Source organism: Giraffa tippelskirchi, chromosome 1 (assembly GCF_054371585.1).
Source record: "Giraffa tippelskirchi isolate mGirTip1 chromosome 1, T2T-mGirTip1v1.2.pri, whole genome shotgun sequence".
Taxonomy (NCBI): Eukaryota; Metazoa; Chordata; class Mammalia; order Artiodactyla; family Giraffidae; genus Giraffa; species Giraffa tippelskirchi.
Window position 1 is genome coordinate 140,100,968 of NC_137275.1, and position 14,937 is coordinate 140,115,904.

The window sequence follows — 14,937 nt, forward strand, 5'->3', positions numbered from 1 at the left end:
TACTTTAAGAAAGCTTGATTAAGAGATTTAAACCAAGAGTTTTGTTCTTTCATCTAAGGTAATTAGAGTTTCCCACAAAAATGTAAAAAAAAAAAAAATCTGATTATTATGGTCGAAGTAGTGTTCAGACAAAAGAAATGTGACAATTGCATTCAATACTAACTGTAAGAGAATATGCTGGGGCTTGGAAATCAATGAAGCATTCTATCAGAAAGAAACCAATACATGAGCTATGGATGCACTCCAAAGAAAATTTTAAAAGACATAATAGGGTGTTATATATCTAAATTCAGTCTAAGTGTGAAGGATATTAAATTAAGACACTAAATTTAACATTTCTCTGAAAAAAAAAGTGTAGTTGAATGAAACATTCTCAATTTGAAAGAGAAATAGAAGAGATTAGAGGGAGAAATATCTCATGTTATTTTTTGTTTAAATAACTGCATTTATTTTTGCATTAAATGAAGAGAAAATAAAAGGAGCCATAATTGTAGTTAAAATACTGGAAAAGCAATTCATAGGTATGCACAGAATCATAAGTTACAAAATTTTGAAACTAGAAATGACTTTAGATGATCCATCTAGGCAGAGAGATTTTATTTATTTATATATTTTTTATTTAAATAAATGTATTTATTTTAGTTGGGGGCTAATTACTTTACAATATTGTAGTAGTTTTTGCCATACATTGACATAAATCAGCCATGGGTTTACATGTGTTCCCCTTCCTGGACCCCCCTCCCACCTCCCTCCCCATCCCATCCCTCTGGGTCATCCCATTGCCCCAGCCCTGAGCATTTGTCTCATGCATCGAACATGGAATGGTGCTCTGCCTCACATATGATAATATACATGTTTCAATGCTATTCTCCCAGAACGTCCCACCCTCACCTTCTCCCTCAGAGTCCATAAGACTGTTCTATGCATCTGTGTCTCTTATTCTGTCTCACATATAGGGTTATCGTTACCATCTTTCAAATTCCATATATATGCGTTAGTATACTGTATTGGTGTTTTTCTTTCTGGCTTACTTCACTCTGTATAATGGGCTCCAGTTTCATCCATCTCAATAGAACCGATTCAAATGTATTTTTTTTAATGGCTGAGTAATATTCCATTGTGTATATGTACCACAGCTTCCTTATCCATTCGTCTGCTGATGGACATCTAGGTTGCTTCCATGTCCTGGCTATTGTAAACAGTGCTGCGATGAACATTGGGGTACATGCATCTCTTTCAATTCTGGTTTCCTCGGTGTGTATGCCCAGCAGTGGGATTGCTGGGTCATACGGCAGTTCTATTCCCAGTTTTTTAAGGAATCTCCACACTGTTCTCCATAGTGGCTGTACTAGTTTGCATTCTCACTAACAGTGTAAGAGGGTTCCCTTTTCTCCACACCCTCTCCAGCATTTATTGCTTGTAGACTTTTGAATAGCAGCCATTCTGACTGGTGTGAAATGGTACCTCATTGTAGTTTTGATTTGCATTTCTCTAATAATGAGTGATGCTGAGCATCTTTTCATGTGTTTGTTAGCCATCTGTATGTCTTCTTTGGAGAAATGTCTGTTGAGTTCTTTGGCCCATTTTTTGATTGGGTCGTTTATTTTTCTGGAATTCAGCTGCAAGAGTTGCTTGTATATTTTTGAGATTAATTGTTTGTCTCTTGCTTCGTTTGCTGTTATTTTCTCCCATTCTGAAGGCTGTCTTTTCACCTTGCTTATAGTTTCCTTTGTTGTGTAAAAGCTTTTAATTTTAATTAGGTCCCATTTGTTTATTTTTGCTTTTATTTCCGATATTCTGGGAGGTGGGTCATGGAGGATCCTGCTGTGATTTATGGCAGAGAGTGTTTTGCCTATGTTCTCCTCTAGGAGTTTTATAGTTTCTGGTCTTAACGTTTAGATCTTTAATCCATTTTGAGTTTATTTTTGTGTATGGTGTTAGGAAGTGTTCTAGTTTCATTCTTTTACAAGTGGTTGACCAGTTTTCCCAGCACCACTTGTTAAAGAGATTGTCTTTTCTCCATTGTTTATTCTTTAGGCAGAGGGATTTTAAACTAGTTTTAATTGTGAAACTTTTTTTTTTAACAAAATCTTCTCTAGTTTTAATACTTATCATATTAAAACAAACAAAAAAGGTAAATGCTCAGCTTTCTTCCCTGAAGCATGCAGGAATTCCAAAGCATGACCCATCAGGGTCATCATCTCATCTTTGAAATAAAATTCAATAACCCCTGCTCTAGTTTAATAGTCTTCAGTTTATATATAAAGATACAAAGAACTAAGAAAGTCAACTAACTTATCCAAAGTCAAATTAAATTCATGGCAGAGCCAATGCTAGGACCCATTTACTAAACTCCTTTTACATAACTTGCCTTTTTACAAAATGTTCCATATGTAGACAAGATTTTACAGTCATTGAAGGGGAAATACTGACCATATAATAAACAATCTATATGTTTTCTAATAACATTTAAATTTGCTAGAAAATATTTACCAAAAAGCTTCAAAATGCATTTCACCCAGCAATTCCACTTTTAGAAATGTATCCTGTAAGTATATACTGATAGAAGTTTATAGATTTTTAAGCACAATGATGTTCATTTCATACCATATGAAACAACTAACAACTGGGAATAGTCTTTATGCCTCTAAGTAGAGAGTATAAATTTAAAATATGTTACACCTTTAAAATATAATACCATGCAAACATTAGAAAGATGGAGGTATATCTATGTGAGTGGATATGAAAAGATTACAAAACACATTCTTGAAGACCTGTGCTATTTGAGATTTGATAGTCTAAATATTCTGAAAGGTCTCATTTGTTACCAAACAACTATATGCTGCATAAAACATATTATATTGATAGACTCTCAAGAAGTAAGAAATCTCCGAAGGGAAGAAAAAAATTCTAGGACCTGAAACCAGATTAGCAAATGGTGAACACACATAAAAGGCATGCATACATTAATATCACAATTTAGAGACAAATGCCTTAATCTGAAGGTCATAGGTATGAACCAGGGACTGGAAGATTAAGCTGGAGATCCTGCATGCCACACTGTGTGGCCAAAAATAAGTAAATAAAGGTAAAAATACAGATTTTTTTTGGATACCCAAAAGCTGAGAGAATTTATTACCAGCACACTTGCACTACAAGGAACATTAAAAGAAGTTCCTGAGTTAGAAGAACTATATCAACAGACAGAATTTGGAGCTACGCAAATAAATAAACAGTTATGGAAATAACATTAATGAATGTAAAACAATTTTAATTGATCTAAAAAATGGTGAACCGTCAAAACAAAAACAGTAGCAACTTATTATTTGTTATTATAGCATATGTGAAATTAAAATTATAACAACAACCCAAAGGATGAGAGGGAAGAATTGGAAGTATAACATTATAAGGTTCTTCCACTATATATGGAGTAGCACAATATTATGTGAACACAGATTATGACTAATTAAAAATATAAACCCGAAAACAACTATGGGAAAAAAATTAAGAGGTAAATAATAAGCTGATTGTGTAGATAAAATGGAATCATCATACAAATAAATACTCAATATATAAGAAAGCAAAGGAAGAATCAAAAACAGATGAAACAATAAAAGATAACTAACGAGATGGTAGGTTAACCTAAAAACATCAATTGTTACATAAAATGCCAAAATACATAACAATTTAAATACTAACATTGTTAGATTAGTTTAAAAAGCAACAGCCAACTGTATTCTCTATAAGAAACTCACATTAAACATAAACATAGGACTTCCCTGGTGGTCCAGTGGTTAAGAATCTGTCTGCCAATGCAGGGGATGAAGGTTGGATCCCGGGTCCTGGAAGATTCCACATGCTGCTGGGCAACTAAGCCTGTGCACCACAATTACTGAGCCTTCACTATAGAGCCCACAAGCCACAACTACTGAAGCCTGAACACCCTAAATCCCATGTTCTGCGACAAGAGAAGCCACCACAGTAAGAAGTTTGTGCACCGCAACTAGAGAGTAGTCCCCACTCACTGCAACTAGAGAAAGCGCGAATGCAGCAAGAAAGATTCAGTGCTGTCAAAAATTAATTAATTAATTAACTTTTAAAAAACACAAGTACATAAGTAAGTTAAAAATAAAAGGATGGGAGGATATAAACCATGCAAAAACTAAAGTCATATATAAATAGGAGAAAAAAAATAGACTTCAGAAAAACAAATATTACCAGAATAAAGAAGAAAACCTCACTAGGAAAACTTAATCCTAAACATATATGCATTTAACAACAGAGCATCAAAATATACAAATCAAAAACTTATAGAATTGAAGGGAGAAACAGACAAATCAAAATAATATTGGAGACCTTAGTACTCTATTCTCAATAATCAATGAAAGAAGGGAACAGATACTCAGAAGGAATGTAGAAGACATCAGCAATACAATCAACCAAAATATTTGACATTTATAAAACACTCCACCCAACAATGATAGACTACATGTTCCTTTCAAGTGCATATGGAACATACCTTAAGGTAGCTTGTATTCAGAACATAAAACAAAATGTTAACAAACTCAAGACAACTGAAATCACACAAAATGTATTCTCTAACTATAATGGAATTAAATCAGAAATTAATAATGGGAAGATAACTGGAAAATTCAAAACTATTTAGCTAACAAACTATACTTCTAAATAACTTAAAAGATGAAATCACAAAGGAAATTAGTAAATATATTTAATTTAATGAAAATGAAAATCATCTTGTCAAAATTTGTTAGATTCAGTTAAAGCCACACTTAAATCAATATTTAGAGCATTAAAATTCTTATATTGAAAAAGAAGTAAAATTTAAAATAAATAATCTAAGAATACACCTTAAGAAACTAGAAAAAGAAGGTCAAATTATACCCAAAGTATGCAAAAGGAATAAGATAATAAAGATAAAAATAGAAATCAATTAAACTGAGAACACAGAAAGAAAAATATATGAAACCATAGCTGTTGAGTTGAAAAACAAATGTAATCTTTTAGCCAAATTGACCAATACAGTAAGAAACAATACACGACCTACAAATATTAAGAATTTAAGAGAAGACATCACTACAGATATAACAGATATTCAAAGACACAAACTATGAAAACTCACTCAAGTAATGCATCACATAATTAATCCTATATCTATTAATTAAAGTGTATTCCTAGTTTGAAAGTGTTCAACAAAGAACTCTCCAAACCCAGAGTGTTACATGGACAGATTCTCTCAAACATTTTTGAAAGAAATAATAAAATTTGACAATCTCTTCTAGAGTAGAAGGAACAAACAGTTGCAAAGTCATTTTTTGAAGGACAGAAATACTCTAACATCAAAACCAGAGAAAGACAACATGGGCCTCGGGGGTGGAGGGTGGACTACAAATCAATATTCTTCATGAATACACAGACAAAAATCTACAACAAAATACCAGCAAATTAAATCAAGAAATGTGTGAAAAACTAATGCAACAGGTCCAAATGGTTATTCAAAAAGTGATGGACTTAAACGTCTGAAAAGCAAACAATATAATCAGCATATCAATGGAAATAAGGAGGAAAATTCATCAACATCTCAGTAGACACAGAAAATTTGGCAAAATTCAACACTGATTCGTAATTTTTAAAAACTTTCAGCAAACTAGGAATAAAAGGGCATCTACAAAATATCTACAGCTAACATCCTATTATTAATGAAAAAGTGAATGCTTTCTCTCTAATATCAGAACAAGACAAGGATGTTTGCTTTCCTATTCATCATCATACCAGACAGCCAAGATGATACCATAGAGATGTGTCTCTATTAATGGAAAACAAGATTGTATAGATTTTTTAACCCAAAAATCTACTTTTCAAAAGCTATAAAAACTATTAAGTGACTTAATAGAGGTTTCAGATACAAAGTCTATATACAGAAATCGATAGTATTTGTATGTGGTCAGCAATGACCAACTGGAAATTCAAAAGTACCATTTATAATAGCACCAGAAATCTAACAAAATATGTACACAACCTGTATAATGAAAACTGTATAACACTGATGAAAGAAATCAAAATCAAATCAGTCAATAAATGAAGAAATGTTACTTTTAATGGACTAGAGGACTCAATATGGTTAAGATGTCACTTCTCATATTGTTCTAGATTCAGTTTAATTTCAATCAAAATCCCAATAAGTTTTTTGTAGAAACAAGTAACTTGACTCTAAAATTTACATGGAAAGATAAAGAAATAAATAGCCAAGACAATATTTTAAAATTAATCATTCACATTCACATTGCATGATTTTAAGACTTACATTAAAGCTACACCATTAACACAATATAGTATTAGTCAAGGAATGGATGTATAAATTTTTTTTTTTTTCAAAATTAGAGAGTTCAGAAGTAGATCAAATATATGTATTCATTTAATTTTCAGAAAAGATGCAGGGGCAATTCAATCGAGAAAGAACAGCTTTTTTCAACAAATGATGGTGAAACAATTAACTATCCATATAAAAATATAAATCACAATATGTTAAAATTAACTGAAAATGGATCACTTGTTTAAGCTAAAATCTATAACAATAAAACTTCTAGAAAAAAAATAAAAAATGATCTTGTGACTCTGATTTATAAAAAATTCTTAGATACAACACAAAAGCATGATACATAAAAGAAAAAAATTGGTAAATTGGGCATTAACAAAATTAAAAACTTCTGCTCTTCAAAAGACCATTAAAAGAATGAAAAAAATAAGTCACAGACTAAAGAAAATACCTTCAAATCATGTTTGTTAAATGACTTGTGTCTGCCTATGAAAATTCTCAAAATTCAATAAGAATATGAGAAACTCATTTTTTAAAAGGGCAAAATTTTGGATACTTCACCAAAGACATATATATGGCAAATAAGCACATGAAAGATGCTCAAATCATTTATTATTCAGGAAGTGTTAATTATAACACAATGAGGTACTACTAATATCAGAATGACCAAATTTGAAACAAAAAATACAATATTAAGTGCTGAGGAGGATGTAGAGCATGCTGAAGCTTTGATAAATTGCTTGTGAAAATGCAAAATGACAAAACCTCTTTGAAAATATTTGTTATATGTTGTTAAGTTTCTTGTAAAGTTAAACATACACTTGCCATACAACTCAGAAATCTCAGTTATATTTACTCAGGTGAAATGAAAATTTAAATTCACACAAAAACATGTATACAAATGTTTATAGCTGACACATTTGTAATTGCCAAAAACTGGAAATTCAAAACACTCTTCTTCTAGTGAATCAATAAACTATAGAAAACTTGTCTTTATAATAGCATATTCCTCAGTCATAAGAAACATACATGAATTTCCTAATTGAATGGTGGATAACTGTGCTCAGTTATTATCATGCTTCATCACTTACATATATATATTCTTTCATATTTGTCAAACATTATATAATTTTAATAGAGGATAAAGGGAAGTACCTTGTAATTGAAAAATCAAACAACAAGGAAGATACATAAGTTAAGTAAGACAAGCAGGTGACATCACCTAATCCTTGATATGAAAATATCAGGTCAAATGATACGCACATTTTAAATGTCTGAGATATATATCAGCAGGTTTATTTATCCAACTGGTTTCCTCTCTATGAAGATTAATACATATAGGCATTTTATTTTTTAATGACATAATACTTTGTTTCAACTCACTAATTCAGAAAGTTTTAATCCTTCAAAACAAAACATTCTTCCTTGCTTCTTTTCTATCACTTTCAACCAGAATTTTAACAAATCTAACCCAATTTCAATATCATGTACTACTGTAGCATTCCTAAAACTTTACAGTCTTCCTCTGAGGTTCAGTTCAGTTCAGTCGCTCAGTCGTGTCCGATTCTTTGCGACCCCATGAACCGCAGCATGCCAGGCCTCCCTGTCCATCAGCAACTCCCGGAGTCCACCCAAACCCATGTCCATCGAGTCGGTGATGCCATCCAACCATCTCATCCTCTGTCGTCCCCTTCTCCTCCTGCCCTCAATCTTTCCCAGCATCAGGGTCCTCTGAGGTATATGTATGTGAATTGCACATGCAATGTTCAATATCTTTACACAGACACATCCACCCCAAGAATGATGATTATTCATGATGGTGTATACATTTTAAAAGCAGAACCCTGCTGGGACATGCAAGAATTCACACTGGGATATCTAAACCCTCCAAGTCTTTGACTAAACATTTCATATACTCTTTAGTAAGAGTGATAAAAAAGTGAATCGTTTTCTCCTTAATTGTCGAGATATTACTGATGAAGATATACATACAGTTGATATTCTGCTCTACCACTTGCTGCTCAGAGGGTTGGAATAGCAGCTGTCACCCTGATACTAGTGATCAGATGAGAGAAGCAATCAGGCCAGGCATGCAAATTCCGTTATCTTCTCAGCCTCAACCCTAATCCTGCCATCCCACTGAGGAGGGCTGGTAGAGAAGCATCCAGAAAGCAACCCAGCTGCAAGTTTACCGTTAGTTCTCCAATAGCTGCCACCAGTGACACTCCTCCATGGAGTCTCATGAGAAATGCTGGTCCACAGCTTTCATCTGCAGACATTAAATCAAGCAGTTACTTTTTTAGGTCTTCGCAAATCTTCTCCCCCTCCTCCTCCCATCCCTCTATCCTTAATGTGACTTATTTATATTTTTAAAAGCTTCTGCAGACAGTCTTTCCAGTTTTTATCATGGACTAAAATCCATCTGAGTTAAAACTGTTCAAGACTTAATGCACGAAGGGGGAAAGGGACTCTGCAAATTAATGTATTCATTCCAGATTGTATTTAGCTAACATCTTTCTTCACTTGAGTCTAACAGCTCGAGGGACTGGAAATTTATTGCATCAACTTGACTGTGACGCTTTGTTCATTTTTTAAAAAAAATAAATCTTTAGCCTGTGGTATCACCCTACCTTAAAATGTTATTACAGTTTCCTAGTGGCTACATAGTCAAAAGGACTGTGTAGTTTCATTTAATCTCTGACTCTTCTGAGATCTGCATACCCTACCCGTCTCCATTACCTCAGGAATTATGATTGGATTTAATCTTCTGCTCATTGAATTAGTGTCAGCTATCATTCTTAGTGTACATTTGTTAAATTCAATCTCTCCTATAGGGGAATGCCAGGAAGAGAACGATAAGTGTATTAAATAGTAAGAGAGGGAAGACTGCAGAAATTGGGACTTAGGAGCACTGTGCAGATAAAGAGAACTAAGTTCACATTGCTGCTTCATTTCTTTCAGTGAGGATACAATCGCAGCAGGAAGTGTAAGCCTTTATAGTCAAACTTCCAGAGTGTAAGGAATACTAAGTGACTCAGGACTTTCTGTTCCTTGAAGTAGAGGTGGTTTTTTGCAAGTCCATGTTAGTACAATTGGGAAAGCAACCATATGTAAACCCTAAAAATCAAGGTCTTCTGTTAGTTAATCCTCAAAAAAAAAAAAAAAAAAATTACAACACAGGCAGTTACTGTGAACACTTCCCTCCAGCAAAGGACAGCATCTTCGACTGCTGGGTCAAAAATGAGGCAATTATATCCTGCTTAGCCACATGGCTCCCAATATGGAACCACTCCTGATCTACACAGGTCCACACTACAGCTGAGAGCACATATTCATTATACTTTCATGGGAAATCCCCATGTCTGTTCAAGGGCTGTACCCAAATAAATCAATAAACAAAATACTAAGAAAATATGGGAAAACAATCCAAGCATAAATGAATAATCAAAATTTTAAAAACTAATCAACAGAAGACATCATATTATTATAAGTCAAAAAGGAGAAAGCCAAATAAGGTTTAACGGGAAAAAAAATCAAAGCCAAGACATCTGCAAAAAAATATGCCACTTGACCTATCAATCTTTCGAAGAAGTGAGGGCTGGCTGATTTAAGAAAGCTCCAGAACAGAAACTTCCAGAAGGCCCAAAGACAGGATGAATAACAAAGAAGTGACCAAACATACAGAAATGTTATCCCACAAGCCTAGGGCAGAAAAGGAATCAAGGGGTCCAGAACATAAATTAAACAATAGGCGTAAATGAAATTTAATGTAGACTGCCTTTCATTTCATTTTTCTTTTAGTTTAGTTTTCTAAAGAATTGGTTCCTCAGGGTAAAACTGTATGTGTTTTAGCTTCAGGGAAAGAAAGAGATTTTAGCATCCTAATACAATGTTTCTCTAACATTTTCCTTCCCAGCATTTAATACAGCAAAACAGCCTGAACCTTTAAAAAAGAAAGGAAAAAAAAAACCCTCAAAAACTCAAAAAGGGCTTCAAATTCAAACTGTTAGAAATGTAAAACCATACTGCTGATATGCAAATATCGAAAACAACTGTCTGGGGACCACAGGGAGAATAAGGATGGGAGGACACACAAAGGTATCAAGACAGGGAATGAGCAAAGTCTGGGGCAGGGATAAACCAACCCTGCTCATACCTCTATGACAGGAAATCAGGGGTTTTCCTGACATTTTTATGAAGGGAGGGGTAGTTTAAGAAATGAGAACATCAAAAATAATAGAAGCTCTGTAGGAATTTTTCAGTGTGTTCTTCTTCCATCCTCCCGCTAGGAGATCATAACTATTAAGAATATGTGGTTTACCAAATGACCTGAAGGATATTGTATTTCATGATGGAAGAATTAGAGATAGAAAATAAACATATAGCTATATATGGGCTTCACTGAAGGCTCAAATGGTAAAGAATCTGCCTGCAAGGTAGGAGACCTGGGTTTGATCCCTGGGTCAGGAAGATCCCCTGAAGAAGGGAATGGCAACCCACTCCAGTATTCTTGTTTGGAGAGTTCCATCGACAGAGGAGCCTGGCGGGCTACAGTCCATAGGGTCACACAGTCAGACACAACTGAGCATCAGAGCACACATGCATCAAGAGACAAAATGTGTGAAATGCTTTAATCCAATAATGTTCTTCTGGGACTCCAAACTAAAGTCATAGCTTTGAAAATGGAAAAAGTTTTATATTAAAAGATTTTCAATATGGTATTTACTATGAATGAAACTGTATCAAAAAACAGAGGATTCATTAAATAAATCCATGTTGTAGTATAATCTGCAGTCACGAAAATGTTCATGCAGACTGTAATATAAAAAAAGTTTACAATATAATGTTATCTAAAACAGCAGGATATAAAATTTTATATATGCTACTACCTCAACAGTGTTTTTACAGTTGTACGTTAAGAAAGACCAAAAAAGAAAAGACAAACTATTTATATCAGGTATCTTCAATGTACATTTTCTTTTGTTAGTATTTTAAATTTTCTCTAATAAACATAAATTTTATAATAAAAAACACTGAGCTAGAAAGTAACGTAAGGGTAAAACCACACCAATAATATTTTTACGCCTGATTTTTTTAATTTTAGTTTGCATAACTTCCATAATTGATGGAAGATAAGGATGAGGCTGTGATCAAACTCGGGTCTCCTGCATTGCAGGCAGATTCTTTACTGTCTGAGCCATCAGGGAAGCCCAAGTGTAAAGCTGTTTTTTATATTAGCATTTTACTGTGAAGCAAGCAGGCAAGTACTCATCTACATAAAATCCACTAGCACACCTAAGGTGAAAATCTTTAGAATGAGTAAGAACATAGTAAGTTAAGGAAATAAGATTGAGTCAGTAGTTATGGGAGTAGTAATTAAACATCTTAAACTCATATAAAGATTGAGAGGCAACTGTGATGCAAATAGGGATTTATTTCCTACATTAACTTACTATCAGGAAAGATTTCGTAGAGCACACGTGATAGGACTACTGTCAGGCACTTTTATTATTTCATTAAATCCTTAAATTATATCTGCAAGATAGGCATTATCCCATTTTAACAAATGAAATAAACTAAGAAAGATTCTAAAATTTGCCCAAGGTCACAATGAATTTATAGGTTAGAGAACCCTCGTTAATTTTCGCTGAAGTCAAAGCCAAGGAGATAAGGGTAGAGGAGTAGGGCTTGAATGTCATCTCTAGAATCTGAGGTACAAACAATTAAAAACAGGATAATGAACCCTCGTAACCTCTCAGGACCCAAATTAGACAAAAACTGAAAATATTTTTAAGTCTTGCATGCAAGATCTAAGAGCTCAAAAAACATGTAGAGGATATCCTACAAGAGGCCTCTCAAGAGTCTTCTCCAACTTAAAAAAAAAAAAAAAAGATTATGTAATTCAGCACGTATTTTATACCTAAACCTGACATAATTGCATATTTAAATACCTGAGCTACTGGAGCTTCAGAAGTAGTCCTTTATTATGGCAATTTCTTTCCCAGCCTAGTCAAGGAAGTTTTTGCTTTGTGGCTTACATAATAAAACAAACCCAGAATTTTGCAGGAAGATGGGATCAACTATCTGTTGTGGACAAGATCAGAGAAAGGGGAGCATGAGTATGAGCATGGCAGGTAGAGAAGCTGTATGAAGACCCTACATCAGGCCCAGGTTCATGGGTATGTTACCTGTGCAATTGCACTGTCCCCAAGCTTGGTTTAATGCTCTTTTGTCATCATCTGAAAACCTGTCACAATTTTATCTTTAAACTTGTGTAATTGTAAGTGAAGTCCAATGGGAAAATCAACCATGTACCTGAACAGAGAAGACAGGTGCCATATGGTATTCACATTCCTTACCACCCCTTCACAGATGAAGTTCAAATGTCCCATGAGCACAGAAAACCAGTGGATCCGGAATACATGAAAGTTCATCAAGATTCACAGTGAGTCAGTCTGTTCAGTCCCACAGTAATGTCCGACTCTTTGCAACCCTGTGGACTGCAGCATGCCAGGCTTCTCTGTCCTTCACCAACTCCCGGAGCTTGCTCAAACTCATGTCCATTGAGTCGGTGAGGCCATCCAACTATCTTATCCACTGTCGTCCCCTTCCCCTCCTGCCTTCAATCCTTCCCAGCATCAGGGTCTTTCCCAAGGATTCAGTTCTTCACATCGGGTGGCCAAAATATTGGAGTTTCAGCTTCAGCATCAGTCCCTCCAATGAATATTCAGGACTAATTTCCTTTAGGATGGACTGGTTAGATCTTCTTGCAGTCCAAGTGTCTCTCAAGAGTCTTCTCCAACACGACAGTTCAAAAGCATCAACTGTTCGGCGCTCAGCTTTCTTTATACTCCAGCTCTCATATCCATACATGACTACTGGAAAAACCATAGCTTTGACTAGATGGACAGTTCTCGGCAACGTAATGTCTGCTTTTTAATATGTTGCCTAGGTTTGTCATAGCTTTTCTTTCAAGGAGCAAGGGTTTTTTAATTTCATGGCTGCAGTCACCATCTGCAGTGATTTTGGAGCCCAAAGAAATAAAGTCTGTCACTGTTTCCATTGTTTCCCCATCTGTTTGCCATGAAGTGATGGGACCAGATGCCATGATCTTAGTTTTCTGAATGTTGAGTTTTAAGCCAGCTTTTTCACTCTCCTCTTTCACTTTCATCAAAAGGCTCCTCAGTTTCTTTTTGCTTTCTGCCATAAGGGTGGTGTCATCTGCATATCTGAGGTTATTGATATTTCTCCCAGCAATCTTGATTCCAGCTTGTGCTTCATCCAGCCTCGTATTTTTGCATGATGTACTCTGCATATAAGTTAAATAAACAGAGTGACAATATACAGCCTTGACATACTCCTTTTCCAATTTGGAACCAGACTGTTGTTCCATGTCCAGTTCTAACTGTTGCTTCTTGACCTGCATACAGATTTCTCAAGAGGCAGGTCAGGTGGTCTGGTATTCCCACCTCTTTAAGAATTTTCCATAGTTTGTTGTGATTCACACAGTCAAAGGCTTTGGCATAGTCAATAAAGTAGAAGTAGATGTGTTTCTGGAATTCTCTTCCTTTTTCTATGATCTAATGGATGTTAGTAATTTGATCTCTGGTTCCTCTGCCTTTTCACAGTGAGTACTAAGAGTATTCCATCTATGACAGAGTACGTAGAGGGACAGAAACCCTTGAGAAGCCAAATTTCTACTCAAATCAGAACTTGATTCAAATACAGAGAGAAGGTAAAGGTGTTCTAAAAAACACAAATGACCAAGGAACCCTATTTATCCTTTCTTATCAGTGTTAGATCCTTGTATCAGCCAATCTCGTATACTGAAAATGATGACACAGAAGGAAAGGGAATGAGGGCAATGCATGACGTTTTTCCTTTCAGTCCTTTCTTATTCATCAATAAGCCAAAAACTGGGAGTATCAGTAGAATGTGTGCATATGAAGAAGTGAAATAAAAGTAGCTGAGTTAATTTTGTACAGAGTTTCTACTCTTTTGGTAAGAAAGAAATACATATGCATGTATAAGCTACGGAATATAAACTGCATAGTTTTTGTGATTTCACATACAAGATAATTGCATTTAAAATTGCATTTAAAACTGGCATCACACAGTATAAAGGTGAACAAAATTTATGCTGATAATTTAAATTTTCAATTTTTGTTTTCTTAGAATGACATTAAATAGCAAATTAAAAACACCATGAGAAGTCCAGAGAGACCATAGGAAAATGGGAAAAGCTTTACATCTTAATACCTTTCATTACATTTTTTTTTCTTTCTTTATGAATAAGGAACTCAACATTGTCTTTTTGCAGTGGGCTTTGCAAATTCTGTAACTGGCCCTCCCTTATACTGACATAGCATTGCTTCAAAATTCCAGGAAAGGATAACATGAAGGGAAAGAAGAAAATCACGTGGAGATGCATCTATAAGAAATGGATGATTCCATTTAAATCAAAACTGTTCCAGTCCTGATGCCCTGTGCTCTAGCACACAGAATACAGAGATTCATAATAGCAAGAGCTATTTGTCACTTATTTGTTTTCTTAGACATAACATTTGAGATTTTGAGTGTAAAGAACAAGTGCTTGATCACAG